The sequence below is a fragment of the Chenopodium album genome, chromosome 22, assembly GCF_948465745.1.
Source record: "Chenopodium album chromosome 22, dcCheAlbu1.1, whole genome shotgun sequence".
NCBI classification, from domain to species: domain Eukaryota; kingdom Viridiplantae; phylum Streptophyta; class Magnoliopsida; order Caryophyllales; family Amaranthaceae; genus Chenopodium; species Chenopodium album.
Window position 1 is genome coordinate 20,442,838 of NC_137855.1, and position 21,942 is coordinate 20,464,779.

Genomic DNA, 21,942 nt, shown 5'->3' on the forward strand with positions numbered 1-21,942 from the left:
TTGGAACCACCTAATTTGATAATTACGCATTGAGAGCATACCCTTTTATTTTTTTAAAAAATTTATTTATTTGGGATTACACTATAATCATTTGGACATTTTAATTACGTTATTATTATTAGGGGTGAGCATGGGAAGGATACCCGTATTGTTAGTACAAACGGTTCAGGTAACCGAAGACCAATATTACTAAAATGAAAATTAATTAAATAAAACACCTTACAAAAAAAAAAGAACAGTTGTATAAAGAAAAAGTTTATATTCTTTTTTTTTAAAAAAAATAATTATGTCAAATGTAGATTCGTAGGTACAAGTTAAAGAGTGAATAGACTTATGTTACTTTTGGGACAACCTAAATTCTAAATGGGTGTCACCAAAATGGCCTGATTTGCATGATATTATAAGTATTTTATATGAAAGATATTTTCATCAAAAGGTAAGATGATTGAAATTATTGGGGTAAGTAAATCAAATAAGATTGATCAATTATGATTTGTCTTAGTTAAAGGAAAAATATTTGTTACCTTTAAAAATTTGGGACTATGTAATAACTAATAATTGTTTACTTTTAGTTACATTTGTGTTATGTATATAGTTTTAAAAAATAATTCGTACTTATATTGCCTTCAAGGTGTTAATAATCAAAATAACCTTGGTTAATTATTCATCATATACCACACTTTTGAAGAGCTTAAACATCAGTCGACAAAATAAGAGAGATATTACTTTTGGGATTACCTAGATTATAATTGGGTGTCACGTAAAAATAGGAATTAATTTGCATATGATAATAAGAACTCCGTAATTATGTGAAGGATACCTTCGTCAAAATGTATGACAATCTAAGTAATAGGAAAAGATCGAAAATCACATAAAATCAATCACTGTCTTTAAACTTTGTTTTAATTAAAGGCAAATATTGCAGACTTCTTTTGTTTGGAACTACAAATTAACAGTTTGGGTCATCCTAATTACAATATTGGTAATGAATGAACATAGTTTTGCAAAAGAGACTTGTCAAAATGTATGTGTCTATTTGAGTTAATCTTAGCAAAATATCCATATAATCTACAAATCTAAACAAAATTCGACTAAACAAATGAACGATGTCACTTTTCGAATTCCTAAAGTATAGTTGGGTGTCACCAAAAAAATGACCTAAGCTAATTTGCACATTGTAATAAGTGTTTTATGTGAAAAATATTTTTGTAAAAATGTAATAAATTTAAGATGATAGACATTATTAGGGTATGTAAATCTAATAGTAGGCATATATTTCATACCTTTTTATTTGGGACTATCCAATAAATATTTGGGACATCCTAGTTATTACATACATATATATTTGTTACGTAAGTAGTTTTGCAAAATGGTCTGTTTTACTTGCCTTTAACGTATTTTTGTTGAATTGGAATTTTTTTTATTAAACTAATTAATTGAATTTAATTTTGCTAAACTAACATTATTTTTTCTTATTATTTGGGACGACCAATATTTATTTTGGTTTGCCTAATTCATTTTATTGAAATATATTTTTTTAAACTGGTTGATAAAGCATTTATTCATTTTAAGTTACACGTTGTATTTTGATTTTGATAATTGAAATGGCTTTGGTAGTATTTGTTACTTTAGAAGAATACTACAAGAGGGGGGGTGAATTGTAGTTAAAGAGAATTGAGCTAACTTTTTGCGGAATTGAAAATAATTAAGCTACAGGAACTTAAAGTGAACACAGAGAGATTTTACGTGGAAAACTTCTTGGCCCTAACAAGAGGAAAAACCACGACCACTTGGGATTTTAGGAAAGATTCTCCACTATAACAGGACAAACAACCTATTACAAGCTAAAGAATCAATCTTCATGTTCCTCTACGAACTTGAAGTTCCCAGCAGCAAGTCCCACTACTCGCTACTCTTCTCTTCTCTCTCTTTCTCTTCTAACTTCTCTAAGAGTTCACTCAAACTCCTAATTCCCAAATTACAACTCAATGACAAACTCTAGTGAAAGCAATTAAGAAAAATACTTAAGTGGAATGCGACTCTTGACTCTTTTATGAACAAGAAAGATAGATAAAAGTATTTGAGCAAGGTGAAGTTATTCAAAAAATAACTTCGATATTTATAGGAAAACGTTGCTTGGAGTAAACGCCATAATCTCCACCACTTACACCACCACTGTTGCATATCAACTCCACTACTCTACACCACTTCCAAAACTCTTAATCGTGTCCTAAAAACCAGGGCACGTTAATCCTTAAGGAAGCAGTATGTTCGTGAGTGGAGAAGACTGAATCAAAAAATCAGTTGCGCAAGTTTAGGAGATCAGTTTTGCAAAGATATTTTTTTCTGAAGATAACTTATCAGTGTTAAAGATAAAATCATAAAAGATTTTTTTAAACAACTTCTCCTATTTTTTAGCAACTCAATATTTATCCTTTTTCAAATGCATTCCACTTAGCATTGATCCCAATTAATTTTCACTTACATAAAATCTAAAATAGAAAATACTTCAGACTTTATGCTTCTCCAAGAAGTCTCTGCTCTGAGTCTTCTTTCCTTAGCTTCTGCTCCGAAGCTCTAGTTCTTTCCCAGGAACTCTTCAGTTGATCTCTTGAACTTTTAGCTCCTTGTGTTCCTTAGCCTTAAGTGATTCATGTAACTTATAGACAAACTACAAGACTCACAAAATTCATTAGTTCACTTGTTTGACTTGTGTTATCATCAAAACAACAAGGGCAACAATATTCCCCCTTCTTGATGATGACAAACAAGGCAAACATTTTAGACCAAAAATAAACCAAGAGATCAAATAAACTACTGTAAACAAAATAAAGAATAAAAAGAACTTTTTAGAGACAAGTTTTATACCTTGCTGAGGAGCAAAGAGACACAAAACTTTGAAGCGGAGATGGATGATAAGTGTGTAAGTAGTTTTCCTGTATACTTTCCCCCTTTTAGCATTATCAAAAACATAATGTATATAACAAATTATCTCAAATACAGCACCATATCATGGTCTAATGATAAGGCAGAGATCATATAAGCAATTCAAAGCAGAGGATATGCACAAAATATATAGATAAACCATCATCCAAGACCAATGAAAACATCGGCCAAAAGTGCATCAAATCCACAAGTTCACAAAAGAAAGCATAATCCCTGTTTTAATTTACAGACCTAAAATAAAAGAAATTGTTCAGTCATAACAAAAGAAACACAGAAACATCATCATCATAATAGGCTGGAGGGACAAGATCAGATCTCTTTTGCAGTAAGATCATCAAGCTTGGCAGCAATCTTCTCAACAACCTGCTTGATTGGTTCATCTCTGGCTTGAGCAACCTGGAGAAGTAGTGACTTAGCATCACCAGCACAGCTTGAGACAACCCTTTCCAAAGTCTCCACCCTTTCAGAATTTGTCTTCACTTCTGAGACAACTTCCTTCAGCATCTTCTAAATCTCTTGAAGTTCAAGAGTGATAGCTTCATTCAGCATGGCTGGGTAACTCATCTCAAGAAACCCAGTTTCCTTAGGACCTGATTTGGGTGATTCTGGAGGGGTAGGAACTGCAGACTCCTTCACAATGTCTCGTTCCCCTAGATCAATGAGAATAGGTTCTACTTCCTTAGGAGCCTGTTTCTTTGACAGCCTCAGACTCTTTCTCTTCCTTCCCCCTATTTCCAAGCCCTCTTCTTCCTATACACCAGACTTCTGACCCTTCTCCCTTTCTCTCTTTTTCTTCTCTCCTCCCTTTTGCTTACTTCCCTCAACATCTTTTGATTCAGCCACTTCCCCTTCAATTTGTGCCTCTTCTTCTTCTTTTGAAACTGCATGCAATACTTCTAAACATCCATACACCACATGCAGACCCCTATTTTCAAGAAAAGGTTCTTTGAATGTACTGGTTATTCTGTAGGTACAGGGGTTCACAGTCAGTGAGGTTGATTTTGAAGCTTTCAAATATGGTGGTGAGGAGGTTACCATACCCAATCTTCTAGTTTCTGGGTACGCAATGGGCTAAGTGCTGAATCATGATTGAAGGAAAGTTGATGGGGATTTTGTGTTCAAGACAGTACATGAAGATACAGTCAAGCTTGTTGGCTGAATCTCTTTTATGGGTTCTGGGAACAATGTCATTGTGTACTATTTCAAACAGCAATTTTTGGAGAGGGGTAAAATTGTTGTGATTGACATAGGTGGTTTTAGGGTTTCCTTGGTAGTGCTCAACAATTGACTCAATTGAGGTGTTAGGAAGAGGTTTCTACACAGAACCTTTAAAATATAACTCATAACCAGCATTAGGAACTTCAAACAACTGCCCTAAATACTCTGCATCAAACGCAATAGACTTTCCTAACACTGTGCATGTAATTTTTCCTTTATCACAAGAAAAGGACCCGTGAAAATCTTTCAAAGCATCAGCATACAGAGGCTTATTAAAGCATTCACTCAACAGAAAAGTCCAATTTTTAAATTTAATTAACTCAAGAAATTTGTTGAACTTACTAGCTTTACACCAAGTTAGGTTCAAGCTCAGACCTGATATGAAGTGGTTTGCATTGTCTTCAAGCCTCTTGATCGCTGCTATCTTGTGCTTGTAGGAAACCCCCAATTCCTCGATTTCTTCTTCTCTAGGCTGCTTACTTGGTTCCTCTTTCATTTTTGTAGTTTTTGGTGACGGAGGATACTCAAGAAGAAGTTGATGAAGAGTTTCTGAGGTTTTATCTGTGGTAATTTCTTGGATTTTGACAACAGAGGATTTTTCTGGGGTTAGGGTTTGGTCTTTTGGTGAGATGTCCATGGGTGAATATTAGTGAGGTTCTTTCTAAGGGAGAGGTATAATTGATTTAAGCGGTGTAAATTTTTCTGAATTTCCCATCACCTTTATATACTGGAGTAATTGTGAGGTGTCGCTTCAGGGTATAGGTTAGGTGAGGTGAATTATGATGATGCGTCACTTGCATTTATAGCCTTGGGTAAATAAAAAGATAATTCTAGAAGATGAAATGTATTTTGCATGTAAAGGGATTAATTCAACAAAAGAGGATGAATATTAAACGTATTCATCAGATAAACCGTGTTTGATAAATTATCAAAAACGATTAAATTTGTTTAATGGATAAACTTGTGAATATACAAATTAATGCACGGAACAAGTCAACATAGCTCATGCCATCAGTCAAGGATTTCAAGAATTATCATACTTTTATGCACAACTTTGAACATACATGCTTAATTCATCTGCCATATCTATGTAATTAACATATCATATTTGTGTGAGATAAAATGTTCATCAGTTTGGAGATTTTACCTGAGGGAACATCAAGGCTTTTTCCTTAACAAAACTTAATCATTCCAAGCTCCATCCTCATCATCTCATGTCTTTCTTTGTTTAAAGGCTTAGTCAAAATATCACCAATTTGATTAGTTGTTTCACAAAATTCTAATTTAATTAAGCCTTTCTCAGCATTATCCTTTAGGAGGTGATGTCTAATATGAATATGCTTAACACGAGAGTGATGTAATGGATCTTTAGAGATACAGATTGCACTTGTGTTATCACAGAAAATGGGAATGCAATCAAATTTCATACCAAAATCTCTGAGTTGTTGTTTTATCCACAACACTTGAGAGGAGCAAGCAGCAACAGCTACATATTCTGCTTCGGCAGTAGATAGAGCTACAGTGTTCTGTTTCTTAGAACCCCATGAGACTAAGCATGGCCCTAGGAACTGGACCATACCTGATGTACTTTTTCGATTGACTAAGTCTCCTGCATAATCTGCATCTGCAAAACCTTTCAGTTCAAAAGTATTACTTCTAGGATAAAAGATACATAACTCGTCAGTTTCTTTCAAGTATCTAAGTATCCTCTTTACAGCAGTTAGGTGAGATTCCTTAGGATTCGACTGAAACCTGGCGCATAGTCTAACACGGAATGCAATGTAAAATCTTGTTGACCTCGATTAATTTTGGTGATGACAAGCAAACTCGATTTGATAAAAGTGTATTAAGTGTGCAGGTTATTTAGGCAGGTTCTTATTAAGAACAAAGTTCCGGGGTTGGAACTAAGAGAAGTCCTTAATCTACATATGGCATACACAACAATTTGAAGTGAAGAAGGCAAAGAAGGTTTTATGCTTGGATGTTCTATTTGGCAAGATAGAGTTATCAAAGGTCCAATTGGAATATCATAAAAGCAACGAGTATTACATGAAAGTATGAGTTATTATTTTTAGGCTTTATGTAAATCTTTGTTAATTTATGATTGGTTGGAACAAAAGGAATACGAAAGTTAATTGGAATTAAAAGTGAAACGATCAATCTGTTTTATAAAATTTGTTTTTATCTTATTTTTGGTTTTTGTTAAAAATTATAAAAAGATATTTCTTTATTATTTTTTTTTACAAAATAAATATCTTCTGTATAAAGATTTTAATTGATTCCTTAAATTACTCTCCAAGAAAAGGATTTATTCAAACCTCATCCCACGTTCTATATTGAACGACTTTCCTGACTTCTCTACATTGCTTGAGTTAGTTCCTAAAGTTTAGGAACACCACCTCAAGTAGTGGAGAATGTGGGGAAGATGGTTGGGTTGATGAAACAATAGAAAAAGAAGTTGAGTTTTAGTTTTAATGCATCCTGACAATCGTACAACATTTGAGGAAAAAAAAAATATATTTGTCAGTGAGAGTATTCCTATGTTCCAACTATTGTAAGATATCTAAACACGTAGAGTTCAAATTACTGAGTTGTAATTTGGGAAAGGGTTGAGTGATCCTTGTAAAGACTTAGAGTTAAGTCTTGAGTGTAGGCTTCAGAGTAGAAGCTAGAGTGAGCATTTGGGGTTGGCTTAGGTTCTGATTGGAACTTAAGTTTTGTCGAGTTCCTTATAGGTTGTAACGGAGTAGTTGCCCTATTTAGTGAAGTCGTGTTCGAAAATCCCAAGTGGTCGTGGTTTTCTCCTTGTTGGGCACAAGGAGTTTCCACGTAAAAATCTCTTTGCATCTCTTTATTTCGTTCTACGTTTTTAATTTCCGCAAAAATTTGGGAACACTAGTTCCTACACAATTCACCCCCCTTCTTGTGTGTTCCATCTAAGTCAACAAGTGGTATCAGAGCAGGTTACTCAAAGAAAGCAGGCAACCCTGTTGAGTTGTGTGATCCAAACAAAATGAACACACACGAGAAACTTGAAGAAGGTTACTCTACTTCAGAGACCTCCAATGTTCAACGGCAAATTCTTTTCCTATTGGAAGAACCGCATGGAAATCTTCATCAAAGCAGAAAACTATCAAGTGTGGCGAGTTATTGAAGTGGGCAACTTTGAGGTAACAACTACCAATGACAAAAACGAGGTAATCCCTAAACCAATGTCCGAGTATGATAAAGATGATTTTGATAAAATGGAGGTTAATGATAGAGCTGTAAAATTGCTCCACTGTGGTCTTGGACCTCATGAACATAATAGAGTCATGGGGTGCAAGAACGCAAAGCAAATTTGGGATTTGTTACCAGTCACACACGAAGGAACAAACGAAGTTAAGCGTTCTAAAATAGATCTTTTGATGTCTAAATATGAACGATTTGAAATGAATCCAAAAGAATCTATTCAAGAAATGTTTACTCGTTTTACTAACATAACTAATGAGTTAGTCTCTCTTGGAAGAACTATACCAATTGATGAACAAGTACGAAAGATCTTAAGGAGCCTTCCACAAGATGAGAGATGGAGAGCCAAGGTTACTGCGTTGCAAGAAACAAAGGATTTCACAAAATTCAATATTGAGCAACTGGTCGGATCTCTCATGACTCATGATGTAATACCCCGTATTTTTAACGTATTTTATATTTTATTTATTTATTTATTTATGAAGTATATTTTGGGTCAAACCATTTTAATTATTTAATTACTAATAAAGCAAGTGTTTATATTTTGGGTCAACAATTATTTAATCCAAATATAACCCATACCCAACTATCCTATTTTTATAATTTGGGCCAACTATTTTATTATCCAACTCCATAATTTTTATGAAGCCCAAAATCTACCCTTACCTACTCCACACTATAAATACTCCATTTATCCCCAAAAATTTCTCACACAAAAAGGTTAGTCTTATTTTCTATCTCCTCTTGTTTTAATTATTGTTCTAACAATTCATAATTTGGGTTTATGATTTTAATTGTTTAAATAAGATTAGTATGTTTGGTAATTGTATTTTAATGATTAAAGATTGTAAATTTTAAATAATAAAGTATTTTATTTTCAAATTTCATAAAATTATAAGTTAGGGTTATAAAATTATTAAAGACTTGATTTTTAGGGTTTTATGAACAATTGATTTAGGGCTTTTATAGTAATGATATTTTGGAAATTTTGGTGAATATAACTACTAATTAGTTTAACTTAATTCCAGATTATTTTGAACACATAAGTTCGTGTTTTAATTTATAGATTCCCGTTTGTTAATATTAATCCCGTTTTAATCCCGATCAGGTTCTAAACTCATCCGATTTTGACAAAAAAGTAGTGTTTTCCATGTGGAAACAACGTTTTAAGAAAGACTCACTACCTTTGGTAGAAAACATCACCCTCTGGTGGGCAAATTCAGCCTCGAAGTATGATTTTCGGGCATTTTTTGATTTTTAACGAAGATTTTGTTAATTTTTATCCTTGAGTTTAAAGGGTAAGAGATAATTTAATTTTTCTATGGATAATTTAAGTATGAAGATGTATTTTGATGAGGTTTTGAAGTGGTTTTTGATTAGTTTAAAATGCTGCAATTTTATTTAAAGTAGTATAATTGTGATTTTAATAAAAGGGTGTGGTAACCTATTAAAAAGAAGTTTAATTAGGGGTTTTTAAATAATTTTCAGATTATTTTAAATGGTTTAAAGTTAGTTTAAGTTGCTGGAAATTGTGTATACAAGGGTAATTAATTTAGTATTATTGTCCCTTTATGTAGGAGACTTGATTCTGAAATTGTTGTAGTATTTTCGGCCACTTTATGGGCTTAATTGAGGTACGTTCGCGTACTTAGCATATTTGATGATGTAGAATCATGCTAGGTTTGGTTTCAATCAATTACAAGTAGTATCATGCTAAGGTTTATGTATTAAATTGTGAATTATTGGTATTGGTGATTGAATTATGAGGTATGAATTATTTGTGATGATTTATGGATTGGAAATTATATTTTTGGCATGTGTATATGGACTACATATTTATTTATGACATGTTAGAGAGCATGTTTAATTAAACTAATTGTTTAATTATGTTTAGAATATTGAAAAGGAATTTTATTATAGTCCATATAATTTTTATTGATGCTTTAAGCATGAGGAAGGAGCTATATAAGTGTCTATGTACACAAGGAATAAATAGTATGTTGGTGCCTTTGTGCACTTAAGGTGTTTTTAACACCGAGGGATAGGATTGTTGGCGCTTTATGCGTTTAAGGTGTCTTTGACACTGAGCTAGTTTTAAAAGGGTTCAACATTAAATTATATGTGGTCACTAATTATTCAAGAATTAAATTGGTATGTTTGTTTGATTGAATAATTGTTGTTGATTGAGTTATTATGCTTTGGGAGTCATCACCAAGTTTAATAATCTGTAAATAACGTAAAGTGAAAGAGATTACGCACCAAAACTCTTGGAACGTATATACCTTGAGTATGAACATATGGGGGGAGTTATGTGACTTTATATTTGATCATAACTTCTAATGGAGTACAGGACGCTGTATATTCCCTTTTATTATTATGCGCTGGAATTCCGCCACCAATGTGTGGCATAGGTGATGCTGGCACGGTTAGCTCCCGTGTCAGTGGGCCTCAATTTATTGAGGTAGGTTTAGTTGGAAACCCGTTCGATGCGTAATCAACGCTAAATGAATTATTTAGTGTCTAGCTAAAGAGTCTTGTTGTTTGTTGTGTGCTTGTAAACAGGTGCAATGAGGTAAGTATGTGTGATGCCAGGAGTTGCATGTTAGTATGTTTAAATACGCTTATGTACTCAGCTTTGCTGATTGTGTGTGTTGTTTGTGTCTAGCTATGTCTTTATCTTGGCCCTACGATGATCCATTTTAATGGAGAGTAGTGGGGGCAAGTGGAGATAATCTTTTCAGGTGTTGAAACATATTCATGACGGGGCAAGAGTGAAGAGCGAATCATGCTAGTATCTATTAGTTGAGATGTGGTTTATTGCATTCAAATATTATATTATATCATGTTATGCTTATGAGACTAACGCAAAGGTTTTCGTAATTTAATTGGTTTTGATAAAGGCTTTCAATGGTTCCAAGTTGTAGGTTGATTTTATTTGACTTCGTTTGACTTTGGTTTTAATCTTTACTATCGTTTGGTTGACTTTTAAGTTAACTCGTTTTGAATGGTTTTGAGTTAAGTCTTCCGCTGTGTGTCTTTGATAATTGCCTTAGCCGTTTTCACGGTGGCGGTAATGTCTTAGATATTCCTAAATCGTATTTTTAAAAGATCGAGTAAAGTGTGTATTTAAAGGAAAGGAATTTCTAGGGTGTTACACATGAGCTGCAGCTTGGAGAAAGTAACATAGAGAGTTCCAAAAACCGTGGACTTGTGCTTAGGGTTGAGGAACAAGAAGATTCAGAACCTGATGAAGAAGAAGTTGCCATGATGGTTAGAAAGTTTAGGAGATTCTATAAAAATCTTAAAACTGGAAACCAAAAGGGGAATAATCCAAGCAAGAGAATATCAAATTCTAAACCTGATTCTGGATGCTTCAAGTGTGGAAGTTCGGAACAACTCATTCGTGAGTGTCCTCTCAGGGAAACTGATCAAGGAAAAGCCAAGGGAAAGGAGCAGACAAAAGAAAAATACAAACCAACCTTTGGAAAACCTGACTATCGCAAGGCCATGATTGCAGCTTGGGGTAGTGACTCAGAATCAGAAGATGATGAGGAGCCACAAAATGAAGAGATGGCCAATCTATGTCTAATGGCCAAAATCAAAGAAAAGAAAAATGTTCCATCAAATGAGGTATGTTCCAAAACCCTTCGTATTTTATCTAAGGAAAAATTAATTGAATTGCTGTTAGAAACATTGGATGATTTTAAAAAAACTTAGCGTAGTAAAGGAACAAAGTGATAAAGCTCTCAAAATTAGTAAAGACCACATCACCTATCTGAACAGTACTAGATCAGACGTTCAAAGTAAGTTCTTTGATATTTTGGATCAGAACACTGTGCTAAAAGAGTCTTTTGAACGTACTAAGCATAAGAATATTACTCTTAAGGTAGAGCTTGCTGAATATAAACTGTTTAATGCTAGTCTAGATTCTGCTAGCTCTATTGAGACACATATGCGTATTTTCAATGTTGATTTTGAGAAACTGAATAATGATCTTGTTACCGTTAAAGAACAAAAGGAAAAACTTGAAAAGGAACTTGCTTTAGCTAATGCTAGCAAAAGGGAAGTTCCTAAGATTACTCCTAAAATATATTCTTGATGCCCAAGTTCGAAAAAGAGAAGTATTAGGCTTTTCCAAGCAGAGCCCTAAGAAGAATAAATATGTAGATTTACCTAGTAACAAGCTCTGCTCCTTTTGTGGTAATTCAGGACATTTGAAAGAAGCTTGTTCCAAAAGGAATAAGAAAATACTCGAAAATGAAAATACTGTTAAATTGATGTGGGTTAAGAAAACTAGTGGTGATGAAAAGGAACTCGAGGAAACCCGAGTTCCTGAAACTAACAATTAGTTTTCTTACAGGTCGCAGTGAGGGGGAACAACACTTGGTACCTCGACAGTGGGTGTTCCAAACACATGACAAGAGACAAATCTAAATTTCTCTCACTGGAGACCTATAATGGAGGAACGGTGACTTTTGGAGACAACAAGAAAGGCGAGATAATCGCAATTGGTAAAGTAGGAAAGTCAAGTTCCCATGCAATTGACAATGTATTTTTAGTCGAGGGCCTCAAGCACAACTTATTAAGCATCTCACAATTTTGTGATAAAGGCAACTCTGTAAGTTTCACTTCTAACTCTTGTAGAATTTTTAACAATGACAGTGAGGAGGTTATCTTGGAAGGAATTCGTAAAGGGAACACATACATTGTGGATCTCAACACGGTTCCTAGGAACAACCTAACATGTCTCAGTGTCATTGAAGATGACTCACTTCTATGGCATAGACGCCTTGTACATGCTAGTATTCCTCTCATCGACAAGCTTAGGTCACAAGAGCTTGTTGCGGGGCTTCCCTCGATAAAGTTTCTAAGTGAAAAAGTTTGCAATGCATGTGTGAGAGGGAAACAAGTAAGATCCTCATTTAAAAGTAAGAAAATGGTAAGTTCCACTAAACCTTTGGAACCCATTCACATGGACTTATGTGGTCCAATGAGGGTACAGAGTAGAAGTGGTAAAAGATATGTTCTAGTAATAGTTGATGACTTTTCTCGTTTTACATGGGTAATATTTCTTTCTAGCAAAGATGAGACTTTTGATGAATTTACTGCTTTTGCTAAAAGAATTCAAAAGACAAGTTGTTATCAACTAATAAGTATGCGTTCTGACCATGGCACTGAGTTTAAAAAATCAAGATTTGATGAGTTTTGTATGAAACATGGAATGGATCATAATTTCTCGGCTCCAAGAACTCCACAGCAAAATGGAGTAGTGGAAAGGAAAAATAGATCCTTGGAAGATGTGGCTAGAACCATGCTTATTGCTAGCAATCTTCCTAGGAACTTTTGGGCCGAGGCAGTAAATACTGCATGTTATATCATCAATAGAGTCATGATCCGACCAATAACTAACAGGACACCCTATGAGTTATTCAAGGGTAGAAAACCAAATATATCTCATTTCATATCTTTTGGCTGCAAGTGTTTTGTGCACAATAATGGTAAGAGAAACATAGGGAAATTCGATGAAAGGAGTGATGAAGCTGTACTCCTTGGCTGTGCAAGGAATAGCAAAGATTACAAAGTCTATAATAAAAGGAAAATGTGTGTTGAGGAGTCTGTACATATTATTTTTGATGAAACTTACTATTTATCTATTGTACAGGAACATGAGCTTGAATAGGAACAAGGAAACTTCGAAATTGGTCTGATCCGTTCCACTAACCAAGATAAAGAAGAAGCCCCTTTACCAATAAAGCAGCAGGTCAAAATTGTAGCAGAATCGCAACATGAGCTAGAAAAAACACCTGTTCCAGAAGACAATGGAACACATGATGAAGATTTGGAACAGGTTGTGGATGAAGTAGCAACAGAAGCTGCAGAAACAAATGTTGAAGGATCCAATTGAGTAACTTTGCAAAATTTTCAACCTAAACCTTGGAAACACCAAAAATCACATCCAATTGATAAAATCTTAAGTAACCTTGGCAAAGGAACCCAAACAAGATCCTTACTCCGAAATTTTTGTGCCTTTTATGCCTACTTATCTACTATAAAACCAAAAAATCATACCGAAGGCTTAGGTGATGCATATTGGATCAACGCCATGCAAGAAGAGCTAAATGAATTTGAAAGGATCACAAGGTACGACATCTTGAACCTAAACCGAAGAACCATAAGGTCATTGGACTAAAGTGGGTATTTCGAAACAAATTAGATGAGCATGGAAACATTACAAGAAATAAGGCTCGATTGGTTGTCAAAGGCTACAACCAACAAGAAGGTATTGATTTTGAGGAGACTTTTGCTCCCGTTGCTAGATTAGAAGCTATTCGAATTTTAATTGCTTTTGCTGCTTTCATGGGTTTTAAATTATATCAAATGGATGTTAAATGTGCTTTTTTAAATGGCTATCTTCAAGAAAAAGTCTATGTGGAACAACCCCCGGGTTTTGAAAATCCAAACTTTGCTAATCATGTCTTTAAGCTTGACAAAGCTGTATACGGACTAAAGCAAGCACCTAGGGCATGGTACGAAAGACTTTCAAAGTTTTTTTACAAAATGATTTTAAAAGAGGAAATGTTGATAAAACTTTATTTTTGAAATCAAAAGGAACTCATCTTTTAGTTGTACAAATTTATGTAGATGACATTATATTTGGTGTAACTAACCAGTCTTTGTGTAAATATTTTGCTGAGCTAATGAGTGGTGAATTTGAAATGAGTATGATGGGGGAACTAAATTTTTTCCTTGGACTACAAATCAAGCAAACTGACAGAGGAATAATGATTCACCAACAAAAGTACATCAAGGAGTTATTAAAGAAGTATGAGCTCAAAAATTCAAAGACAAATCACACTCCAGCTACACGTCTAGATGAAGATCCCAAAGGAAAAAGTGTTAATCAAACCAAGTACCGTGAGATGATTGGCTCACTATTATATCTAACGGCAAGTAGACCAGATATTTCTTATAGTGTGGGTCTATGTGCTAGGTTCCAATCAAATCCCAAGGAATCTCATATGACTGCTGTAAAAAGGATTATGAGGTACTTAAATGGAACAGACGATCTATGTCTATTCTATCCTAAGAGTGATACGTTCAACTTAAGAGGATATGCAGATTCAGACTATGCTGGAGACTTGGTAAACCGCAAGAGTACATCAGGTACGGTTCAATTTCTTGGTCCATGTTTGGTTTCTTGGGGTTCTAAGAAACAAAATAATGTTGCTTTATCCACCGCAGAAGCAGAATATGTAGCTGCGGCCTCTTGCTGCTCCCAAATACTTTGGATAAAACAACAGTTAAGAGATTTTGGTATTATTCTAGAATGTGTTCCTATTTATTGTGATAATACTAGTGCTATTTGCATCTCTAAAGATCCGGTGCATCATTCTAGAGTAAAGCATATTCAAATTCGTCATCACTTTTTAAAGGACAACGTTGAAAAAGGTTTAATTAAATTAGATTTCTGCCCAACTGATAATCAAATTGCAGATATTTGGCATGGTGTAAATCTAGTAAGTTTTCGGAACTACTTGATATACTAGAGTTTCAAGGTTGGGTTCAATTATTAAATGTTCATGCAAAGAAACCCTTAATTCCGGGTGCCGTTAATGAATTTGTGCTTAATTTTGGTTGTGTGAATTGTGTTTGTACAAGTAAGGTGAATGGTACTTCTCTGTCTTTCGATGCACAATATCTAGCAAAATTGTTTAGTGTTCCTAATGTTGGTTATTGTGACTATTTTAAGCACAAACATACTGTGCAAATTGTTGATATTACTCATGAACAAATAGTGAAGTATGTTGAGGGTAGTACTTGGGATTCTACTATGACAGTGGTGTCTCAAAATAATTTCTCATCACCTTTGGTGAAATTATTATTTAGCATTGTTAGAAAGGGAGAAATTCCTCGACCAAAAAAGAGATATGAGGCGGGTTTGCTAGATTGTGCTCTAATTTATTGTTTAGGCAATAAATTGCACATTAATTTTCCATCGATTATGATCCAACATCTTCATCATTGTATTCCTAAGTATACAGTTGGTTATGGTCCTTTGCTCACCACTTTGTTTGAAAGTTTCGGTGTGGATTTGAGTGTGTTTGATTCACTTGGTATGCAAGCCAAGACTATTCTTCAATATACCTCTTTAACTGCTCTTGGCTTGACTGTGGTGGATGGAAAAACTTGTTATATTCCACCTGAGATTGGACAAAAGAAAAAAGAGGAAGAAAGGGAAAATGAGAAAAAAGAGAGTTCATCCAAAACAAAAAGGCAGAAGCAAGTTGTTATTAAACCAAAACAAATTGGTGTGATAAGGAGAAGGAGCATGAGGGTGGCTAGCCTACCTAAACCTATAAAACTTCCCACCTTTGTTGATATAAGTGATGAGGGTAGTGAGAAAAGTGAGGCTAGTGACGAAAGAGAAGAGAATGAGGACAATGAGAGTGACCCAGAAAAACTTGAGCCTATGGTGGAGCAGGATAAACCAACACAGGGGATTTTAAATTTTCCTGTCATTCCACATGTTCCTACAAGGAACACACATACTTTTGGCACTACTGTTAGTAGCTCGGGTTTTGGTGTTCCAACCTCTTTTGGAACATTTGGGTTTGGTACAATGAGTAACACAGGACCTTTTGGTGGAGATCCTAAGTTACACACTGTGGTTGACATGTTTAAGCAGGTGATGTCTAAGCAAGATCAAATTGACAACAAGATCATGTCACTTCAGGCTACTGCTGTAGGTTCATTGAAAGGGTCAGTACACCGTCTTCAACTTGTAACCAAAGCTCATAGAAAATTAGTTACTCAGGCACAAGACACATTTCTTCATCGCCTGGAGGAGGTTGCTTTTGAAGATGTTCCTGAAATTGATGACTAGTCTGCTAAATTTTCTTAGATTATAGCTGGAACACTATCTTTATTTTGCTTTATTTGGGTCTGTAGTACTGGCTATGCAATTTTTTTTGGTAATATGTGCTACATGGAACTTTCGCTTATTGATAATAAATACTTTTGATTAGCATATGTGTGATTGCCTTGGAAAGTTTTGTATGGTTGTGAGTTGACTTGATACATAGCTCTATTTATACCCTTTGTTTATATATATATATATATATATATATATATATATATATATATATATATAAACTCGACAAGGGGTGCTATGTGTGGATTATTGTGCTATTACTATTGTTTTTGTTGATGCCAAAAGGGGGAAAGTAATGCAAACAGTGAATATAAGTCATTCAAGTTCCTACAAAGACTCATACCATACCATGTTTCTTCCAAAGCAGTCAGTCATCATGTAGTACTTACTACTTTACATTATTACTACTTTAAATTATTATATAAACTAGTTACTAATAATATTAATTAAATTATTAAAACGCTTGTATTTGCATTTCTTCATGATAACTTTGCCTCTTTATTTAAATAAGTTTGCAAGGTTTGTCATCACCAAAAAGGGGGAATATTGTTCGTTGACCTCGATTAATTTTGGTGAAGACAAGCAAACTCGATTTGATAAAAGTGTATTAAGTGTGCAGGTTATTTAGGCAGGTTCTTATTAAGAACAAAGTTTCGGGGTTTGAACTAAGAAAAGTCCTTAATCTACATATGGCATACACAACAATTTGAAGTGAATGGAAAATAAGGTTTTATGCTTGGATGTTCTATTTGGCAAGGTAGAGTTATCAAAGGTCCAATTGGAATATCATAAAAGCAACGAGTATTACATGAAGACTAAAAAGTATGAGTTATTATTTTTAGGCTTTATGTAAATGTTTGTTATTTTATGATTGGTTGGAACAAAAGGAATACGAGAGTTAATTGGAATTAAAAGTGAAACGATCAATCTGTTTTATAAAATTGGTTTTTATCTTATTTTTGGTTTTTGTTAATTAAAAATTATAAAAAGATATTTCTTCATTATTTTTTTTTAGAAAAAAAAATATCTTCTGTAAAAAGATTTTAACTGATTCCTTAAATTAATCTCCAAGTAAATTCAAACCTCATCCCACGTTCTATATTGAACGACTTTCCTGACTTCTCTACATTGCTTGAGTTAGTTCCTAAAGTTTAGGAACACCACCTCAAGTAGTGGAGAATGTGGGGAAGATGGTTGGGTTGATGAAACAGTATAAAAAGGAGTTGACTTTCAGTTTTAATACATGCTGACAATCGTACAACATTTGAGAAAAAAAATATATATTTGTCAGTGAGAGTATTCCTATGTTCCAACTATTGTAAGATATCTAAACACGTAGAGTTCAAATTACTGAGTTGTAATTTGGGAATGGGTTGAGTGATCCTTGTAAAGACTTAGAGTTAAGTCTTAAGTGTAGGCTTTAGAGTAGAAGCTAGACTGAATATTTGGGGTTGGTTTAGGTTCTTATTGGAAGTTAAGTTTTGTCGAGTTCCTTATAGGTTGTAACGGAGTAGTTGCCCTATTTAGTGAAGTCGTGTTCGAAAATCCCAAGTGGTCGTGGTTTTCTCCTTGTTGGGCATAAGGAGTTTCCACGTAAAAATCTCTTTGCATCTCTTTATTTCGTTCTACGTTTTTAATTTCCGCAAAAATTTGGGAACACTAGTTCCTACACAATTCACCCCCCTCTGGTGTGTTCCATCTAAGTCAACAGGTCTACTAGCAGTTAAGTACAATAAGGAACCTATCATACCTCTGTACATCTTTTGATCCACACTAGTTCCTGTTGGATCATCATCCAGTCTTGTGCCTGTTCCCATGGGTGTGTGATTTGTTTTTGCTTGATCAAGGTTGTACCTTTTCAGGATTTCCTTGATATACTTTTGTTGATGAATTGAGATTCCTTTCTCTGTCTGCTTGATTTGTAGACCAAGGAAGAAGTTCAATTCTCCCATCATGCTCATTTCAAATTCACCACTCATAAGATCAGCGAAGTACTTGCACAATACATCATTAGTTGCACCAAAAATAATATCATCCACATATATTTGTACAACTTAAAGATCAGTTCCTTTTGATTTCAAAAACAAAGTTTTATCAACTTTTCCTCGTTTAAAATCATTTTGCAAAAGGAACTTGGAGAGCCTTTCATACTAGGCTCTTGGGGCTTGCTTAAGACCATAAAGGGCTTTGTCAAGCTTGAACACATGATTTGGAAATTTTGGATTTTCAAAACCAGGAGGTTGTTCTACATATACATCCTTCATCAAGTAACCATTAAGAGAAGCACATTTCACATCCATTTGGTAAAGTTTGAAACCCATGTAAGAAGCAAAAGCAATTAGAATTCTAATAGCTTTTAACCTAGCTACAGGAGCAAAGTTTTTTTCGAAATCAATACCTTCCTGTTGATTGTAGCCTTTTACAACCAAACGAGCCTTGTTCCTCACGATAGTTCCATACTCATCCAGCTTGTTCCTAAATACTCATTTGAGACCAGTCACTTTCTTCTCTTTGGGTTTGACTTCAAGATGCCAGACCTTGTTCCTTTCCAACTCGTTCAGTTCCTCTTGCATGGCTACAATCCGGCGACAATCCAATCAGCATCTTCTAAGGCTTCCTGATATTTTGAGGTTCCATTATGGAGAGAAATGCATTAAATGCAGAGAAGTTCCTCATCTGTGATCTGGTCAGAGTTCCTCTGCCTATATCACTGATTATTAGATCAGTGGGATGAGATCCTTGATATTTGAAGGGTTTAGGATGGAATTCTCTTGCTGGGACTCCGATTTGAGGAGTTTCATGATCTGCATTTCCATCTTCTTCTTCTGCTTCATGTCCTTCAAGAATGTGTTCTTCATTATTCTGCCCTTCATCAGCTTGGGCTTCTTGATTTTCTTCCTGAGGATCTTCAGCAGTCCCTTCATTTGGATCTCTTTGCTCTTCTCTAGTTTGCTTATGGATTTCTTCATCTTTATCCCTGTTCCTGACCAATCCAATTTCAAAATCATCGTTATCATGTTCCTGCACATTTATAAGAGAATTAGTTTCATCAAATATGATATGAATGCTTTCTTCGACACACAAGGAGTTCTTGTTATAAACTCTGTAAGCTTTGCTGTTTGAGGCATAACCAAGGAATATGGTCTCTTCACTTCTCTCATCGAACTTTCCCAAGTTCCTCTTCCCATTGTTGTGAACAAAACACTTGCATCCAAAAGGCCTAAGATGAGAGATATTTGGCTTCCACCCTTTGAACAGTTCATAGGGAGTCTTGTTAGTTATGGCTTTGATGGTTACTCTGTTAATTATGTAGCATGATGTGTTGACAACTTCAGCCCAGAAATTCCTTAGCAGGGAGCTTGCTATCGACATTGTTCTTACCATATCTTCCAGCGTTCGATTCTTTCTTTCAACCACTCCGTTCTGTTGAGGAGTCCTAGGAGCAGAGAAATTATGATCCATACCTTGTTCCCTGCAAAACTCATCAAACTTTGAATTTTCGAACTCTGTACCATGGTCAGATCTTAGATGGATTATAGAAAATCCACTTGTTTTCTGCACATGTTTGGCAAATGCTACAAATTCATCAAAAGTCTCATATTTACTTGTTAGAAAAATCACCCAAGTAAATCTAGAATAATCATTAACTATAACTAACACATATTTCGTGCTACTTCTACTTTGAACTCTCATGGGACCACACAAATCCATATGAATTAATTCCAATGGCTTAGTGGTACTGACCATCCTTTTAGATCTAAAGGAGCTTCAGACATGCTTTCCTTTTACACAGGCATCACAGATTTTATCATTCAGGAACTTGATAGAAGGTAATCCTACAACCAAGTCTTTTGACCTGAGTTTATCAATTAAAGCATAGCTAGCATGTCCAAAGAGTTTGTGCCAAAGTAGAGAGTAATCTTCAATAACACTCAAGCATGTAAGGCTACTCTTTGAGATTGAGTCAAGGTCAACCACATATGTATTTCCTCTTCTCGTTCCTTTTAGAATAACCTTCCCTGAACTGTTATTGAAGATATGGCATTCATCAGAAGTAAAGCTTACCGAATTTCCTCTATCACAAAATGGTTATATGTTGAGTAGACTGTGCATCAAACCCTCGACCAGGAACACATTTTCAATTGCATGGGAGGATGAATTTCCAATTTTGCCTTTAGAAATGATTTCTCCTTTCTTGTTGTCTCCGAAAGTCACAATTCCCCCTGGATAGGTCTCTAGTGAAAGAAATTTTGATTTGTCTCCAGTCATATGCTTTGAACAACCACTATCAAGGTACCATAGGTTGTTCCCCCTCACTAGGACCTGCAAGAAAACTTAGGCGTTAGTTTCAGGAACCCCGGGATCCTTGGGTTCCTTTGAAGTTGACGCAATATCAGTTTTCTTTACCCATACTTGCTTAACATTTCTTTTACCATGTTCAAATTTCTTTCTACAGTCAGAATGTTAATGTCCTGTTTTTCCACAGAAGGTACACACTTTGCTACTTGGAAGGTCTACATATTTTTTCTGTTTCCCTTTCCGTTTGGACTCATACCCAAGTCCCTCAGTTCTCTTGACTTGAGCATCCTTAATCCATTTTGGAGTAGCATTCGGATCAATACTTCTATTCTTTCTACCTTGTAGTTCCCTTTCTAGTTTATCTTTGTCAGTTTTTAAATTCTCAAGATCTAACTTGAGTTTTTCAAAATCAGCATTGAATTTCAGCATGGAATCATTAGAGGAACTACTAGAATTAATATCAGCATTAACAAGTTTGTACTGTGAAAGTTCGACATTTAACATGACATTTTCCTTTTTAACATTTTCAAGCATTTCAGACATAAGGAGATATTTTTCATGGAGCTCTCCAAATCTGGTTTGGATATCATTCCTTGTTGTTTCCAGCCAGGCACTATGATCTTTCCAGATTTGAAGAACCTTTTGACATTCGCTCCTTTGCATGCACTCATAACTTAGATTTATTTCCATTTCAACAATAAGATCAATCAAAGCATCTTTGGATAAGTATCAAAGTTTAGCATTATCAAAGCTACTTTCACTTACCTCATTTTCAAGTTCCTTGAGGTATGCTCGTCTGTCATCTGACTTTACCATCAAGCAGAGATTGGTAGTTTCCTCTTCAGGTTGATCTTCATCTTCCTTACTTTCAAAGTCTCCCCAAGAAGCAATCATTGCTTTCTTGACATCGGTTTTTGAGAAAGGAGTCTTGTATTTCTCTTTTCCTTGTTCCTCGAACTTAGGGTTTAGGGTTTTGGCTGAGGAGAGAGAAGGAGACGAAGGAGATCGAAGAAGGAGATGAGAAGGAGATGAGAAGGAGATCGAAGAAGATGAGAACGAAGGAGATGAGAACAAAGGAGATGAGAACAGAGAAGAGAGGGGAGAGCAGGAGAGAGAAAGAGGAGAGGGGAGAGGAGAGAGAAGGAATATGCGGCTGATGATGAGAGGAAAAGCTAGGGTAGGGTTGGGGGGGGGGGTTTAACTCATTATTACCACGGGTTCAAACCGGTGGCCTTTCCAATTTTTGCCACGGGTTTGGTTGAACCGGTGGCAATTGTTCTTTGCCTCATCCCGCCACTTAATTAAGACACCGGTTT